The sequence below is a fragment of the Lactuca serriola genome, chromosome 5 (assembly GCF_051521515.1).
Source record: "Lactuca serriola cultivar US96UC23 chromosome 5, Lser_US96UC23_V15, whole genome shotgun sequence".
NCBI classification, from domain to species: domain Eukaryota; kingdom Viridiplantae; phylum Streptophyta; class Magnoliopsida; order Asterales; family Asteraceae; genus Lactuca; species Lactuca serriola.
The window spans coordinates 18,935,837-18,941,745 of record NC_136412.1 but is presented as its reverse complement, the minus strand read 5'-3'; the positions used below and the strand labels follow the sequence as shown (position 1 = coordinate 18,941,745).

The window sequence follows — 5,909 nt, the reverse complement described above, 5'->3', positions numbered from 1 at the left end:
GAAATCCAAGAGATTCACTACAAACATCTACATAGGTAGCTCATAACAAAATTAAAAAAATATTAATTATAATATATTGTTTAATAAAAAGTAATAGGACATGTTTTTTGGATTATTACTTTTGAATTTTGATTAATACTTTGGAATAATTCCTATTACTTTTTATTAAACAAGATATTGTAATTAATACTTTTGAAATTTGATATTGGTTACTTATGTAGATGTTTGTAGTGGATTTGTTGGATTTAGAAAGTAATTCTTCTACCTTATACAATTTCATATACAAAGTGAGAAACCCTTCTACCTTAAACTATTTATAAACAATTTTACAAATATGCAACTTCTTTTAAATTGTTAAGTATTAATATTATGGATTGAAAACAATAATAACAAATGTGAAATGACCATATACAAAGTAAAAATATACAAGCAGACATTCACGATTTCAATGCTAAAAGCATCACCATCTCCTCCACCTCAACCCATAAACAATGTCATTAATATTATTTTTTTTATTTAAATGCATTTATATGTATTAATAACAATATTAATAAAAACAAGTTCAAAAAATAGTATTCTTATTTATATTTTTAATAATAATAATAATAATAATAATAATAATAATAATAATAAGTATTTTTTTTGTAGAAAAGTCCTAATATTTTTGTTTACATAAAAGTCATAATATTTTTTGTTTACAAAAAAATCCCAATATTTTGGGTTAGTTTACGAAATAGTCTCAAATTAATTTGGTACCGGTTTCAACCGGTCAAAAAGGGTCAAACTGCAAATTTTTGCCGGTTTTCATGACTTTTTCATTCAAAAAAAATCTTGGGACTAAAGTGTAACTTTTCCATAAATATTGGGACTATTCTGAAGATTTCTCGAGATTTTATGGCCATTTTTAGCATATTCTTGGGTCCTTAGTGGTTTTGAGCTTACCTTGAAGCCAAGACTTTAGATTTGGACGTTATTAGGCCCTTTAAGCCTAAAGACTTAATCTTTATCAAGTTTGGTGAACTCCCATGCCTTAAATCCTTTTGTTGAGCTTTGGTTTGGCAAACTTAGCCCTAGATGCCATGCATGGACGTAAAGCTTGCAACTTTACATGGTATTTCAGCCTTAGAAGGATAGATCTAGAGTATGGGGCCTTAGTTCTGCTTAAAAGCGTCTGAATGAGTGATTGAGCTGAAGGAACTCGGCGAGTTGGTTAGCCAACTCAACGAGTTGGTTAGGATTTTCCCCGATACCCTGGACGATGTATGATCTCGACGAGTTGATGAGACAACTCGGCGAGTTGAGTTGAATTTCCCCGACTTTTCTGACAACAGAAGGAACTCGACGAGTTACATAGATGTACTCGACAAGTTGAGTCAACCTGGACTGTTGACTTGAGTGTTGACTCCTGTTGACTTTTAAGGTTTGGTCAAGTTGTGAACTTTGGAGACCATGGAGGGGTAAAATGGTCTTTTTCACCCTTTTTGAGATCTAGTAGAGGAGTTAGCTTAAAACCTTGGGAGTTTTTAATATAAGTTGTTAATTAGAGAAGAATGGGATATATGTAGGTGGAGTCTAGGCCGACAGCTGAGTACGAGACATTCTTGCATTATTGACGAGGTGAGTCTTCTCACTATACTTACCTGAGTGGTAATTACTATGCGACCGAAGGGTCTTATCTTAGTTATTGACCGGAAGGTCTTATCTGAGTTATTGACCGGAGGGTCTTATGTGCTTATACTGAGTTATGTGATATATTGTGCATTTTGTCTTTGTGATTGATGCTATATATTATTTTGTGCCTTATTGAGTTAGGACCGGAGGGTCCCACCAAGTTATGAGACCGGAGAGTCTTCACTGAGATACAAGACTGGAGGGTCCAACCCGAGCTGTGAGACCGAAGGGTCTTCACTGAGACACATGACCGGAGGGTCCTTATCGAGTTATAGCCATGAGATACTAATTATTTGTGTGTGGTATCTTGGGGAACTCACTAAGCTTCGTGCTTACCGTGTTGATTTAAATGTGTTTCAGGTACTTCTGTGGATCGTGGGAAGGCACCAACATGATTGTACACACCATCTGGATGACTTGTGTTTGAGGATTATGGGATACTTGACAAACAATTTCTATGTTTTGAGTTTTGAAATATTGTAAATTGAGTATGAGAGATGTTAAACCGTGTTTCGTGTGGAAATAAAAATGAAAATTTTTGTTTGAAAATTTCGAGTGTTACACTTAGCACACCCTAAAACCTTTGAAAGGACAACTCAAACGTCTTGGAGTATCTCTTACTCATAAAGACCAAGTTTGGGACAAAAATGTTACAACTTTTAGCTAAAACTAGATCCATAAGAAACATACCCCAAGATTGAAGCTTTTTTACTTCCACAAGATGCACAATGAAGAGAAAATGTTGGATCCAAATTCTTGAGAGCAAAGTCACTTCCTTGATGTTCTTCCTTCACAACCAAGAAAGCCCACATATTACTCAGAAAGCTCAAAATGCTCAAATAGATCAGGGTTTGCAAGGAGGGTCGAATTTAGGATGGAGGCTGATAAGGGGGGAGGGTTTTGGGAATACAATGGTGCTTATATAGTGCACAAACCCTAAATATTAGGGTTGAGTCCAAGTTGCGTAAACTCTGCGTACCAATGTGTACGCCCAATGTACATGCACGGTGCCAAGTACGCCCAACGTACCAATGTGTACATGCAGCGTACTTATGTTGTACCCATTATTATGAGAATGTCATTGAGGACCAATCTTGTAACAAATCAAGGGTCAAAAGTGAATACATGGAAATTAGATGTTACAAATCAAGAATTTAATATGTTTGACGCCATTTATTGGTGATGTCTTCACCACGACATGGTGGCCTAAATGAACACATGATCTTCTCATTTCTGCGTTGTGACGATTTTTCTCACAACATCCAACTTTGGCCACGGCGCCATAGTACTCATACACGTCGTGGGGGCAAAGTACATTGTCTTTCTCTTAAGACAAAGAATTGCGTCTGAATCGCTTTTAACCCTCACCACGTCGTGATGGTTGAAGATCAGCAGTCTCATGGTTGATTTCATTCCAGCTTTGGGACAAAATTTTCCCAACTTTTAAGGTGCATAATTTCTTTGTTTCTAACTCGTTTTCTATGTTCTTTATATCCACATGGATGTGGGAACATACTCTACAATTCTATTAAGTCACATCTCACTGACTTGATACGAGTCGTAATTCATTAAGTCACAAAGTTAACCCAAAAAAACATAAAAATACTCATTTTACCGTTTTTCCCAAATACATCTTCTACTATTTTTTCTTGAACTTACTCATCTATCCTCCCATTACCGACTTAAACTACCTTTGATCATTTTCGCAACATCACAACTTCATATTCTCATTAAATTCTCTTAATGACCAATTTTCTTTTTGATAGATATTTGACTAAAAGTCTAACTCTCAATAAATTTTGAATTCTTACATTTGCTATGTTGTTATGGATTTACCAAATGGCTTCTAGCCCAGCGGTATCAGGTGATGCTCTCCCTCTTTGACGTCGAGGGTTCAAGTCCCGTCGTGGACATAGGTGGAATTAGGTGTTAGTTTAGGAGCAGATTAGTATATTTGTATTTGCCGGTTTAAAAAAAAAAAAAAAAAATTACAAAACCAAATCATTCAAACCCGGCATTCAATGGTCGCACTCCCGACACGTTAAAGGACCCGAATCATTCAAAACCGGCATTCAGGTTTAAATGATCCATTCGTTCATAGCCTTCGAATCATTCAAATATTTGAATGGTATCCAAATCATTCAGATCTAACCGATTATTTGAATTGTTTCTCAACGATTATTTGAATCATTCATATATATCTTGAATTATTCTTGTCTAATTATTTAGAGGTCGCCAGAAAAAGCCCAAGAAATATAGCAATCGAGAATAAATAACAAGTACATAATTAGATTACAGTACTGTACAGTACTCCTTTTTAAAGATCTTTTAGGTCACAGAAACTGCAGTTTAAACGTACGTTTACTGCACTTTCAACGTCATTCTGAGTCCAATACTACGGTTTGTGTATTACACCATGAATTATAATGGACTGCAAAAACTAAAATCACCATTAACGCGGTGCACCACCGGCATGCACAATTACATACAACTAGTTCTAGCTTTTTTGTTGAAACCGCCACCAAGATTCAAATCAAGCTCCAAGTTCACGTTTTTGCTTTGGTCATTAGCAGTTTCTTGAATTATTTTCATCGGAGATGCATTGCTAAACAGTTGATCAACCGATGTGACTACATGGCATTTAGTATTACTGGTACTAGTGATGCCATGGTTTTTTTTGCCTTCCACCGTCGCCGACGGTGTACTCGGTGGAAACACCGACGGTATCTCGAAGTTGGTCCTGGCTTTGGCTCCTCTCAGTCGTCTTGCAGCGGCGTCGTACGCACGTGCTGCTTCTTCTGCGGTGTCAAACGTTCCTAACCAGTGTCTGCATCGTCCGATTTTGTCACGTATTTCCGCCGACCACCGACCCCATGGCCGCTTCCTCACCCCTCTGTAACTCTTCTCTTCACCACTAACGTTTTTCTCTGACAAGAATGGTTTTGATTCTTTTTCTTCGTCCGTTTGGTTAGCGACGATTGTAGTCGTCTCTGTCTTCTTGCCGAAAAGAACATGTTCTCCGACCACCGCGGCGATGCCTTCAAGTGCAGCAGGATGGTCGTAATCGGACGAAAACTGATCATTTTGTGGAGATGGGTTTTGAAGATTTTGATGGGAAAACGATGAGTTTTGATAGTATTGATTGGGCTGAAGGGTTTGCAGTTGCAGGTACATATTCATCGTTTAATGGTGGATTCCAGGCTACAGTAAGAAGATCAAGTGTAGTTGTAGTTGTGGTATCTCAGAGAAAAAGAAGAAGACAGCATATATATGTGATTTGCATGGATACTGACAAATGTCCTCTACTCCCTGCATATATATACAAAATTGCAATTTATTACACACATGTAATTATAATCAATCTTTTAGGTTTCTCCCTTTTTAAGAATTTAAAAATAAAAACATGCATGTAAATTATAATCAATTTTTAAACATTTTTTCTATTGAAATAAATATGTTTAAAATACTTCTCTAATAAGGGACTTTGCATTTAAATACCAAAAAAAAGTGTTGCAAGAAGTAAAAAATATTTAATTTCTTTTATCGTTATATGTAATGATAAAAACTGCTTTTATAAAAAAAAATTAGAATGATATATGAAAACCCAATTAACTCGATCAAGTTTGTTATATAATGAAACAAAGTTGTTTAATTTTTAGACATGATATATAATATGCCTTAACAATTCAGAGATACTCACATGCTAATAAATATTTATTTGGCTATTCGTTTATGTATGGATTTTTCTTGTAAAATATTAAAATATTTATAATATGAAAGTTTTGAATTATCATTGAACTATATATGAATGTCTGCTTGTAAAATAATTATAAAGAAAATTTTGAATTATCATTGGCCTATGTATAGAGTTGTCTTGTGAAATAATTATAATGAAAATTTTGAATTATCATAATATATAGAGAATATATTTTTTTTAATGTAACAATGATGCTTTTTAACTATAATATCTTATTTATTTCAGATATTGTATTTTAGTATTACTTACTTTTATTACTTATGTCTCTATAAAAAAGACGTCTTGTTCGGTATCTTCCTTAATAAATGAAGGTTTTTTTTCACATGTCAATCTTTTATGAGTTTTGACATTTTTCATTTTATGGTATTTTTGAAATAAATATTATCCATTTGTCAATTTTTTATTTGTTTCAATTTTAAAAATTAAAATCATATACTTATATATATAAAGTATTAAATATCATATATATATATATATATAT

The 5,909-nt window shown here is 34.2% G+C and overlaps 1 pseudogene; it reads right to left on the bottom strand.

Annotated features, from left to right (window-relative positions):
- Nucleotides 1–3,925: 3,925 nt before the first annotated feature.
- Nucleotides 3,926–4,934, bottom strand: LOC145049292 (ethylene-responsive transcription factor ERF084 pseudogene; annotated as a pseudogene).
- Between the last annotated feature and the right edge of the window lie 975 nt (nucleotides 4,935–5,909).